Source organism: Pongo abelii, chromosome 14, assembly GCF_028885655.2.
Source record: "Pongo abelii isolate AG06213 chromosome 14, NHGRI_mPonAbe1-v2.0_pri, whole genome shotgun sequence".
Classification (NCBI taxonomy): Eukaryota; Metazoa; Chordata; class Mammalia; order Primates; family Hominidae; genus Pongo; species Pongo abelii.
The window spans coordinates 49,847,782-49,860,775 of record NC_071999.2 but is presented as its reverse complement, the minus strand read 5'-3'; positions in this window follow the sequence as shown (position 1 = coordinate 49,860,775).

Here is a 12,994-nt window from a genome sequence, read left to right as displayed (position 1 = left end):
TCTATATCTATATCTATATCTATATCTATATCTATATCTATATCTATATCTATATCCCTTCTTAGGAGGCACTTCAGTCTATTCTCCATCTTGTTGCTAGAAAGAGATTCCTTTTTTTTTTTTTTTGAGACAGAGTCTTGCTCTGTTGCCCAGGCTGGAGTGCAGTGGCATGACCTCAGCTCCCTGCAACCTCTGCCTCCCAGGTTCCAGCGATTCTCCTTCTTCAGCCTCCTGAGCAGCTGGGGCTACAGGTGCACGCCACCATTCCTGGATAATTTTTTTGTATTTTTAGTAGAGATGGGGTTTCACCATATTGGCCACGCTGGTCTCAAACTCCTGACGTGGTGATCCACCTGCCTCAGCCTCCCAAAGTGCTGGGATTACAGGTGTGAGCCACTGTGCCTGACTTAAAAAGAGATTTCTAAAATGCAAGTCTAAATGTTCTGTACATCAGCATCTCTGTGATAGAGAGCATCTCTTTTTCAGTGTAAAGTCAGAGTAATACTAGTGCTGTAACAAATAATCCTGCATGTTTCAGTAGCTTAGCACAGCAGAAATCCATTTCTCAATCACATAATAGGCCCATGCAGATATTCTGGGTTGGTAGGTGATTTTCCCTTCCTTTGTGATCTGGGGACTCTGGCTCCTACTCTGTGGCTTTTCCATGCCTTGCAGCATGCTTTTCCATACCTTGCAGCTTTGGAGTCCTCTGTATCCAGCCAGTGGATAAGGGAAGAGGGGGTAGGGCAGCCACACTTCTTAACACTTATTCTCAGGAATGACACACATCACTTTTACTCACTTACGTTTGTTGAGAAATGGCCACATGGCCCCATCTAATGCAAGGAGGATGGGAGATGTAGTTCCTGGTCTGGAAGCCAGCTCCCAGGGACAACTTTATTAAAAGGGGAGATAAAATTTGGTGATCAGTAAGCTGTCCCTGATGTATTCAGCTCCTAACTCAGTGTCTGGCACCAAGGGGATGTTTGGGAAGTCTGTGGAGTAAATGAGTTTGTCTGAGCCTTAGATAACAATAAGGTACCAGGGCAAGTACAAAGATTTAGTATATGAGAAAGTGTTTGGCAAATACCAGATGAGGTCCCTGGAGTGGGCACGAAAGACTGAGCAGGAATTGGACTTTAGCTGATCTTGAAGGAAAGAGAATATTTGTGGGTATGGCAGGTGGTCCCAGGATCGCAGTGAAATGTCTCTTCTGCTGCCTCTGTCTCCTGGCAAAGCTCCCTATGTTGTGTGCTAGGGAGAAGCATCCTCCTTTCAGAGGCCTCTGGGGGAAAGTGAAATTTAATTGTAGTTTTTGAAACCTTTCTAGGAGTGATAAAAGATGGGGAAAAGATCATTTCAGCACCCTCAAGGGTTTTTAGTCATGCAAGGGGTAAAGTCTTGAATATGCTTTTAATGGAAACTGTTCCTTTTTAAGAGAAGTCTACCTGAATGGACTGTTTAATTGAGAGGCTATGGCTGGAAGCAGTCATTGCTGCCCTGTTTAAGGATTCAAAGGCTGTCTCATGGTAGGCAGAGGTGTATCTTTGCAGCCAATGTTTCCTTTAGGAAACGGCTTCTTTCCACCTGTGAACTCACACTGTGGCTTGTCTGCAAACACTGCTGTGTTTCTTGTGAAGCTGTGTATATTAGGTCCAACTTCGCTGTTTGCTGGAATGAGGAGCAGAGACCCCAAGTACGCAGGAAGAGCAGGCTGGCATCGCCTTGGCCTTGTGCTGGAGAAAGGACCACACAGACTTGGTCTGGGTTCAGCAAATCTCAACTCTTTAAGATGGAATAACCTAGAGTTTAAGACATATCAAAAGTGTAAACATAGTTGCTGACCTGGGTAGTTTTATGGAGGGAGGTATTCCTTCGAGAGAATTCATCTAGCTATATGATTTGTGCAATTTTCTATATGAATGTTATGTATCAATAAAACATTTGAAAATGGAAAGGCAAGGAGCTGTCCATTCTTTTGATAATTTGGGAGATAGAGCTACATCCTCATTCCCTCGCCTCTCACACTGCATGCGTATAGCCTCCCCTGATACAGCTCCTGGGCATGGGGTGGAACACTTCCACCAAAGGGTATGGACTCACACATTGTCATCTCTGGGAAGAGGCAGTTCTGAGACTGGAAAGAGGAACTTGCTAAGCAGGCCTTTTATGGGGCGAGAGGAAATTCTCCCTTTCTCTAAACCTCATGGCCCTGGGCCCTGGGAAATTTTGGTAATACAAATTGGTGGCTTTGACTTGGGTAGAAAAAGATCTTGTAGATGAATGCTCATTAATCCTTTAAAAAATTGATGCTTATTTGATAAACATAAAATATAAACGTTCCATTTAAGTGGAAGGAGTGGTCTGAACCAATAACCAGAGACTGGAAGACTGAGGTGAGCCGGGAACTCAGTGTAGGCTGGCTTAGCTGCATTGAAGCTTGGTGTGGACTCTTGGAGCTACATCTCTAGAAAGGGCATGTTGGTGTGCTCTCCCGTTCCCATTCTCAGCCCCGTTGTATTGTAATCATCTATTTGTCAGTATCCTCCTCTAGATACTAAGTTTGCAAGAGGGCAGGCACTAAGGCTTTGTGTTGTCTTAATTTTATTTTAAAAATGAGATGGGGTTTCACTATATTGCCCAGGCTGGTCTTGAACTCCTGAGCTCAAGTGATCCTCCCACCTCAGCCTCCTAAAGTGCTGGGATTAGAGGCATGAGCCACTGTGCCCGGCCAGCACTCAGTCTTTGACTTTCAGCACAGCACTTGGGCTTAGGTAGTGCTCAGTGAGTGTCTGTTAAACAAATGCCTGCCTCTTTATGTGCACCTATCTCGGGTTGTGTGTTCCCTTCTAAGCAATTTTCCCCTAGAGGCTCAGCTCCCTATCCCCAAGCCCAGTGTGAGGCCTGGCACAAATTCAGAGCTGTGTAGACACCTGGGGGAGGGGGGGCAATAAAGTCCTTAACTAACTGAAAGCAAGAAAAAAAAGCTACGATTCTTTTCTCTCTTTCTTTCTTCCTTTCTTCCTTTCTTCTTTTCTTCCTTTTTTTTTTTTTTTTTTTGAGACAGAGTCTCACTCTGTCACTCAGGCTCAAGTGCAGTGGCACAATCTCGGCTCACTGCAACCTCCGCCTCCCAGGTTCAAGAGATTTTCCTGCCTTAGCCTCCTGAGTAGCTGAGATTACAGGTGCGAGCCACTATGCCTGGCTAATTTTTGTATTTTTAGTAGAGACAGGGTTTCACTATGTTGGCCAGGCTGGTCTTGAACTCCTGGGCTCAAGTGATCCACCTGCCTCAGCCTCCCAAAGTGCTGGGATTACTGTGGGCATGAGCCATTGCGTCCGGCCTTGATTGTTAAGTACTCAAAAAGCAAAGTAGCATGGAACCTCTTCGTGTCAAGGAATAGGGTATGTCTGCTTATGAAAAGTTAAGCACTTGGGACTATTTTCATAAAAGTATGAAGTCATTCACAAGCATCGCCTTGAGGATGAAACACTGAGTCTGACAGTGGGGCAAAGAATACCAGATTCTCTTTTAGGGTGAATTCATTTCCCTTTTTCCAGAACCGGCCCACTCCTGATGGGCCCTGAACAAAGATGGAAAAATGTGATGCTAATTTTACTACCCAATTTTATTTCTATTTCAGCCCATTTTCCTGTTGCCAAGTTTCCTATTTGCCCACAATGGGGGAGAAGTTGATGATATATTTAAAGGTTTAGAATCCTTTCAGTGTATCACACCATCCTAATTTTCCCCCGAGAAACCTGATACTCCCAGAGGTACACAGAGTTTGGCGGCATAATAATCACAACAACTTCTATTTGTGGAGGATTTATGGGGAGCTGGAGCTGGACAATGGGCTGGCTAAACATTACATTCAATGATGTCGTTTGATAGCACAACTTCCCATTTTACAGAGGAAGACACTGAGGCTCAAGGAAGTTTAGGAATCTTGCAGAAGGTCACGAAGCCAGTAGGTGGCAGACCTGGACTTGAACATGGGCTGACGGCAGACTTGTGACACCTCTTTTCTAACTGGCTTCCTGGAGTAGAGAGAGTTGGATTGTGATTCTGCTGGGTTCCAAAGTGGTGGAGGATGTGGATTATGAACCAGAGCATAGAACGTTTTCAGAAGACCACAAAGGCCTGTGAAGTCCCATTTACTGCTTAGACTTAGTGCGTGCTTGGTGTCACTTGGGTCTCTGGGAGAGTCTGGCTCTTTCGCATTATACTGGCTGCCACCAAGACACAGGTCTAGATGTCCCAGTGCAGAGTTGCAAACAGTTGCTACAGTCCTGTTCTTCTAATGCTTCCCAGGATGGTGCTTCAGATCCTCTTGCCCTCACCTGCCTCTTGTCTCAGCTGCTGTGGCACATGGGTTCCAGTTGACATCACACAGGTACAACAGTGCCTTGCCTATGTGCACACTGATCACCTCCCCACTCAGGGCAGAGACCTGCCTGGTGCCCATACATGTGCAAGCTGGAAGCGTTGGGGAGTTAATGCCCTCTGGGGTGAATCTTTGCCCAATGAAAGCAAGAGATGATGGTAAATTCTTCCCTTCCCTGAACTCCCATGGACAGACTTTAGATGCCATTCCCATGATTTCTCTGAGAAATACCTGGGGTTTAATGAGTGTTAAATAAATATATTTTGAATGAGTGCCCACAGATGTAGCCATCACCGGCACTTGGTGGCAGGCAGCTCAGTAACTGGCCCCCCTGAGTTGGTTCTCTTTCCTTCTCTGCTTCCTTCCCTTTCTCCCTCAGCATTGCTCCCTGGGATTGTACTCCCTAACAAAATAGGGAGGTCTGAAGAATCCTATATTCATTCATGGTCTTCTGAGACAGCCAGCACACCTGGCATCAACAGGTGCTTTGAGTGAAGGGTGAGACACACTGAGATGGATGGAAAGTCTGTGACCTGGGCTGGGAGGCAAATTGCAGAGTGTCACCTCCATCATATTTCAAATAACTTTCCATTTAATTTCCACAGATCCATTTTCTTCTCCCCACTTACAATTCACCTTTTAGTGGCTTCCCTATGTGACTAAGACGTGTGAGAAAACGGTACTTAAATACTAAAGGTTAGTCCAGCCCACTCGGTCTCTTTTTCAGGCACTTTCTTCGGCTGTAGGGAAGAGAGGTATGTGACATTAGTCTTTATGCTCACCTGACTGATACCTGATTGAGCAGCGCTGTCCCAGGGTGGACCCCACTGCAGCTTTTCTCTGTGCAGGAAGTTCACGCTCACAGCATTTGAGGAAGACACGAGAAAGCTGCATTGGCACTGCTGACCTTCTGAGACCCAGGGGAAAGAAAGGGGAGTTCCCTGGGCAAAGAGCAGAGTTAGGGGTTACAGTTTCTCACCACCTCGAGTGGGGTGGGTGCTTATGGACCGAAGAGGAGGGGTCTGATAGCATTCCAGCAGCCAGTTGAGCCCTGGAAACATTGAGTCCTTTTTTTACCCAGTCAGTGGGGTGTATTAGTCTGTTTTCATGCTGCTGATAAAGACATGCCCGAGACTGGGCAATTTACAAAGGAAAGAGGTTTAATGGAGAATCCACACTTCCACGTGGCTGGGGAAGCCTCACAATCATGGTGGAAGGCAAGAAGGAGCAAGACACATCTTACCTAGATGGTGGCAGGCAAAGAGAGAGCTTGTGCAGGGAGACTCCCGTTTTTCAAAACCATCAGATCTTGTAAGACTTATTCACGGTCACGAGAACAGCATGGGGAAGACCCGCCCCCATGATTCAATTACCTCCCACCGGGTCCCTCCCGCAACACATGGGAATTCAAGATGAAATTTGGGTGGGGACACAGCCAAACCATATCAGGAAGGAACTGTACTTTTCCAGCAGTGTGTATACTGTTGCTACTCAGAGGGACTTCTATAAGGTCCTCTCGAAAAACATGGTTTATTTTTTATTTTTTATTTTTATTTTTTTGAGACGGAGTCTCACTGTGTCGCCCAAGCTGGAGTGCAGTGGTGCGATCTCTGCTCACTGCAAGCTCCGCCTCTCGGGTTCACGCCATTCTCCTGCCTCAGCCTCCCAAGTAACTGGGACTACTCCCGTCACCACGCCCGGCTAATATTTTGTAGAGACGCGGTTTTACCGTGTTAGCCAGGATGGTCTCGATCTCCCAACCTCATGATCCGCCCGCCTCAGCCTCCCAAAGTACTGAGATTACAGGCGTGAGCCACCGCGCCCGGCCCCAAAACAGGGCCTATTAAGGGTAGCCCTGACTTTTACCTAGAGACCAGAAATTCAGAGACACAAGCAACCCGTATATCAATACAGCTACACATAGAGCTTACACATAGAGCAATTGTGAGAGAGATGAAAATGAATGTAACTAGCAGGAGCGGCTGCCCAAGCTTGGGGCACAGGGCTTATGATCCCAGGGCCTTATTGAGCCAAAGGGACTCAGTCCTGCCTCTTCCCGCTGAGCCAGATACGAGCCTGAGTGGCCCACGCCTGCAGCTGGAGTAGCTGCCACACGGTGTCGCTGTTGGAGACGAGTCTTGCATGGTTTGTTCCTCCCCTGGGATGGTCCCCGCTACAGAGGGTATCTGAAAGATGACCGCCCATATCTTGTTCCATGTCGCGCTCAGCCAAGGTGCGCCGCATGAGCTGCCTCGGTTCCTCGGTGCTCACTCGCAATACCTGAGCATGCCTGCTGTGCCCCCAGCAATCTGCCTTGCACACTGCTCCACCAAGGAGCGAGCCCAGGACCTCACCCAGGTGTCCCTGGCCTTCCGCAGCGCGTTGTTTTGAAGTATGCTGTAATCTTGCCATATGCATGCCATTTTGAAATATGAAAGTGACCCATTTGTCCCTAGAGATCTGCTGGGCAAACCGAAGGATATTTATTTTTCAGGAACCTGTATCTGGCCGCAAACAGTTCCATTGTCTCCTTCCCTCTGGGCAGCAGATGTGTTCTGGCTCTATATAATTTATACACTGTGTGGCTCATATGACTAAAAGGAGATCCTGATATGATGCAGGGGAGGGGGTAATGATTCCCCTTCAGGTAACCTCCAGCCCCCCTCCACCAGACATGGGAAGGCTGTCATAATTTATAAATATCTTCCTCAGCAGGTACCTCTTAATCTCTGCCCCAAAATTCCATGTTACACTAAGAAGAAACACATTAAGCAGAAAGTAGACATAAACTTCCTACTGAAATTATACCAAGTTGAAAAACAAAGTCCTATTTCTTATCTTCTGTATTAAATAGTTAAAACCACTTTGACAAAAGTCAGCCAAATGCCTGTTCACAACAATATTTCTCTGTTGTTTTTGTTTGCAAAGAGCCCCTTACTAGCTTAGTAATAAGGAGTAAGGTCACTGTCCTGGAATTCTTGAAAACATGCAGGAGAGAAGAAAATGTTCCTGCTGGGTGTGGTGGCTCATGCCTACAATCCCAGCACTTTGGGAGGCCGAGGCGGGCAGATCACTTGAAGTCAGGGGTTTGAGACTACTCTGGCCAACATGGTGAAACTCCATCTCTACTAAAAATACAAAAATTAGCCAGCTGTGGTGGCGCATGCCTGTAGTCCCAGCTACCCAGGAAGCTGAGGTGGGAGTGTTACCTAGGCCTAGGAGGTCAAGGCTGCAGTGAGCCAAGACTGCTCTACTGCACTCCAGCCTGGATGACAGAGTGAGACCCTATCTAAAAAAAAAAAAAATGTTGTTCCCAAGTGGCAGCAGAAGTTTGAGGTCTCATTTCTTCCTCTCTAGTTTGAGTTATCTGGCTTGTCTACTTTTATCTGAAGCATTTGTTCCTGAGCAATAATGATGTGATGTGAATTTGTTTTGAAGTTGGTGATATTTTTGTGGACTGAGCCTTTTTAGGAATTATCTTCAAGGCTGTGCTGAAGACCCACAACACTAAAGATATCTGAGGATGCAAGTTCTGGTTCTTGTCAGAGATTCCTAGCTAATATTAATACCTCATTTATTCTTGAGGCTACAACTGTCCAACTGTAAACCGAGAGACTATCTCTTCTTGACGTTATTTTTGAGGCTGGCAAAGATAAGACTTTTCACTGAACTCCTGATAGAAAGAGCACTGACCCCTCTCAAGGCCTCCTGTCCCACAGTGTCTGAAAAAATCCCCTAATGAAGTGACAGAAAAGTGAGGCCTGGTCTTGAATTGATGATGTGTCATATGGGTATTTCAAGGCTGGCTTCTTAACATACTTCTCCCCAGCTGGGCTCCACATGTAGGAAAGAAGGCTCCTTTATAAAATACCTGACACAAGATGCTGACCTCTTGAAATCCCTTGGATGGACCATTTCAAAGAGTGGGCATTGTCAAAGGTTACCTAAAAGTAGAAGAAGGTAAATATAAGTTAATCAAAAAGGGCTGGAAGGCCACGCTCTAACCACACAGATGTGACAAAGCTGGGATTGTGGGAGGTCAAATTGCCCACCCTCACCTCTGACTCACACCACCCAGAGGAACAATTTGAAGCCTAGGTCTAGGAGTCAGGGAGGCCTTACACTTACCCGCTTTGCCCAAGCTCTGACAGTGTGAGCACCAGCCCAGACTCCTGTCAGCCTGCCCGACCCTAAGCCACACACCAATTAACTCTTAGGTCTTTATTAAATAGCTGAGGTCAAGTTACCCCAAGGCTGCCTCTCAGTGTGCATTTCCGGGATTATTTTCCCAGCTCTTCCTCAGTCCCCATTCACCCTCTGAAGCAGGCAGCTGGGCTGTGAGTTACAGAATTCTTAGCAAGGTACTTTCAATTCAATTCAGCAAACATTTACCAAGCACTCACTGTGCATCAGACACTAGGTTCTGGGAATAGAGATCCGGCAGGATTGGGAAGCCAGGACACAGCCTCAGAGCATAGTTCGACAGAAACAAAATGAAATGAACAATAAAAGCCACAGTCCAGCCACCAAAAATGTAATCTCTAGCAAATCTTGCATGTGATTCTTGACCACCCCTAAGTGGATTCTGGCCTGTACCTTAAATTATGCCTTTTCTCTCTTCTCCACTCTCTTCACCCCTCACGGTCATCCCATTCCTCTCCCAAACTCTCTGAAAAACTCCTCCCTAGCCTTCAGGCCTCTTCTGTGTCTTTTGCTCCAGCTCCCAGCTCGCCATCACTAAACCCAAAGAGCTGGTTGGGCCAGGGCAAAGCAAGGGTGTGTGGAGCCAGAGCTCTCTTCGGGGGAGAGGATACAGGCATGACTAAACAGTTGGATGCCCTGAGGTTCGGTCCTGTCCCACAAAAATGAGTGAGATTTAGCCCTTGTCCTGAGGAAGATCACTGCCTAACTGGGGCCTCAGAACCAATCGCAGTTCAGCATGAAACACACCCTAAGAGTTGCTCTGGTATGCTGGAGAGTTCAAAGATGGCGCCAGGGGAGCCCTTGAGTGAACGTTTGAAGGATGGATCTGGCTTGAAACTCAGCCTCCGCTACTTTCCATCCATGTGAACTTTGGACAACTTACTTCATTTCTCTGTGCCTCCGTTTTCTCATCGTGAACACAGGGATACTACATTATATGGTGGTTGTAAGGGTTCAATGATTTAATAAAAGTAAAGGGCTAGGAATAGGGCTTGCCACAGTGCTCAGCAGGCTCAATAAATGTGTAATTTGCACCTTGATTCATTGAATAAGGAAATTCCTGCGGTGTAGTCAGGAAAGCAGCCTGGTTTTCTTTCTCCCACTGCCCTGTGTGTCCGGATGGAAGGTCTCAGGGCTTCCCTAGTGACTCTGAGGATGCTGTATTTTCCTCTAATCTGGTTCTGTGGTCTCGCTCGGGAAAGTGGCTGTACACTCTAGCCCTCTCTTGCTGGGGTTCCAGGGGAGGTGGCTGTGTTTCCCACGTGCCTTTCACAGAATGCTTCTTTATCCTCGTGGACAGCCTCATGCCTTGGTGTCCGGCCTGTCACCAGGTGTCCCACTCACAGGAAACTTGTTTATACTGGCAACTCCCTGTGGCTCTTGGCTGACCTGTGTGCAGTTCATTCCTCCTGAGATAGCCACTCTCTAGAGAGTACTGACCACGAGAGAAATGAAGTATGGGTCTGGGGGTCAGGTGAGACACAGAGGAGGCCACTCAACGAAGCACCCGAAATAACAGAAGCCGTGGACAGCTTACCAGTCAGAACGAGGAGGGCAGCACGCCTTTCCAGGGCCAAAGGGAAGAGCGGGGCAGCCCTTGCCTAATGGGTAGGGAGCAGGAGAGGGAGAGGCCTGTAGGCTGAAGCTTCTTTTTCTTTTGAGCCGGAGTCTCGTACTCTCGCCCAGGCTGGAGTGCAGTGGCGCGATCTCGGCGCTCTGCAAGCTCCGCCTCCTGGGTTCACGCCATTCTCCTGCCTCAGCCTCCCGAGTAGCTGGGACTACAGACGCCTGCCACCATGCCCGGCTAATTTTTTGTATTTTTAGTAGAGACGAGGTGTCACCGTGTTAGCCAGGATGGTCTCGATCTCCTGACCTCGTGATCCGCCCGCCTCAGCCTCCCAAAGTGCTGGGATTACAGGCGTGAGCCACCGCGCCCGGCAGGCTGAAGCTTTTATTGCGGTTCAGGGTATTACCCAAGCAGGTTTCCCACGAGGAGTTCTAATTGCCTGGTGTACAGCAAGTGACCACGAGCTCTGTGGAGTCACTGCAGCAAATCTTCCCAGTCCGTGCAGGATGCGGGGGTCAGTGGGAGAGTCAAGCAGGCTGTGTCCAGCTGTCCCGGAGGGAGATGGCCCCCGGGAGCGGAGGGGAGAAAGGAGGTATCTGGATTGACCACATTGAAGACCTGGGAGGAGGCAGAGAGCTGGAAACTGTGTCAAGGGTGATTAAGCCCTGCTTCTGGTACAAGAAAGTTAAACCTAGATTTAAAATGGATGCCGAGGAAACATCAAATGGTAAGCATTCACTAAGGAAATACAATGTTGTATAGTCATTTTCACTTTCAGAAATCAGATCTCCACGCTCATGTACTGGTCACCACTGCAGTCCTCCGCTCTGTCCAGCGGTCTGGCCGTGGTCAAATGGGGTCGCCTCCTTTCTCTTCCTCGCTCACCTCCTTCCGTGCTCACTTCCTCACGGTCTAGTAGCGATTGAACTACCCTGGGTTGGGGTGTAGGGAGGGAGATGAGGGCGACGGGAACTCTTCCGCCTCAGACACGGTCATAACTGGCTTCGTCCTCTCCATGCTGCGAGGGGCTCAGAGCTGACTTGTTTTCTCCTGGGAGCTTTTGTGGGTTCTTCGGAGCCTTCCTCCCACCTCCTCCATTTATCCCCAGGAATTCGGAAGCAGCTCCAGTCTGACGTTCCCAGCCCCTCCTGTCCTGGCAGTCTGCCTCTAGCTCTCGGGTGGACAGCAGCTTGAAGCCTCACACAGCCTCCTCCTGCCCTACCCAGAGTGGGGCCCTGGGGAACTTCTAGACACATTTTGCCCCAGTAGATCCTGGGAGGGCAGTGCCTTCCCAATGCAGCAGCTCTCCCTTCCTTGGGAGCACCTAGCCAGGCTTCCCTGGGCCCTTCAGACTTCTTACCTGGAGACAGACACCAGCCTGCCCTGTCCCTGTCCCCAAACAAGAAGGGATTCACATCAATCTCCAGGTGGTCTCCTTAAAGCTCTGCTCTCTTGCATTGAGGTAAACGGGGACCCAACCTCTGTCCTTTCTCTTTAGGGAGAGTGGGACTCAGCAAATAAGTGATTCTTCAAAAGTTGTCCTCCCAAATCCGTCTTCCTATAGTCCCCTCATACCCTCCACAGTGGGAGGATCTGAGTTTCTGGACTGTTCTTGGCAACCCCCACCTTTGCTAGGGCTCCAGGCTGGTTTGCTTCACAACTTATTGTAGTGTCTACTGTCTGTTGTCTCAGTGTTTCAGTGGAAACTTCTAATTTTTTTTCAAGTTGGGGTCTTGCTTTGTTGCCCAGGCTGGAGTGCAGTGGTTTGATCATAGCTCACTGTAGCCTCAGCCCCCTGGGCTCAAGTGATCCTCCTACCTCAGCCTACCAAACAGCTAGGACTACAGGTGTGTGCCACTATGCCTAGCTAATTTTTACATTTTTTGTAGAGATGGGGGTCTCCCTATGTTGCCCAGGCTGATCTCAAACGCCAGGGCTCAGGTGATCTTCCCATCTCAGACTCTCAGCTGGGACTACATACACATGACTAATTTTTGTATTTTTAATTTTTGTAGAGATGGGGTCTCTCTATGTTGCCCAGGCTGGTCTCAAACTACTGGCCTCAAGTGATCCTCCTGCCTTGGCCACCCAAAGTGTTGGGATTACCGACGTGAGCCACTTTACGGAGCAGAAAACTTCTAATTTAACCACTTCCACAACGTTTAGTGCCCATCATTCTCATGGGAGCAGACCATGAGTGCGTGCTCTGCTGGAAGCTGGCATGTGTAGGAGAGGGTGGCAGAGGAGATGGCAAAAGTGGACAGGGGCTTCTTTGTTCAGATGGCTCACGACTGTGACCTTTGCCTAATCAGGTCCTGCCTTGATGGAGAATAGGGGTGCAGAAGGTTAGGCTCCTGTCTCCTTATGAGAATAACAAGGCTTTGTTTACTATGGCACAATCACAGAGTGTGTTTAATATACATGTTCTCATTAAAACTCCCAACAACTCAGTGGGATTGTTACTATATTATTCCCATTTTTACAGATAAGAGTACAGGTTCAGGAAGTTCAGCGATTGCTCACGGTCACACATCTAGAAGGTAACTCATTTGACTTAGGCTGAGCTCCTTCTGTTACACCATAATACCTGGAGTCAGGGGCGGGGACCTCTCTGAAAGCCTGGCTTTGGGCAGGATGTTGTCCTTGGGAGATGGCTGTGGAAGCCGCCCGCGCCCAGCCGGCTTGCTGTGCTCTCAGCTACTGTGGACATTCTGTCCTCCACACCTGCCTGCCAAATGGAACTGGCTGTGCTGAGAAAACACAGCCTGTGACTTCACTCTCTCTGCTTCCCACCTGACACCTCAAAGACTCAACTAGTCCTGCCCAGGATCTTGGC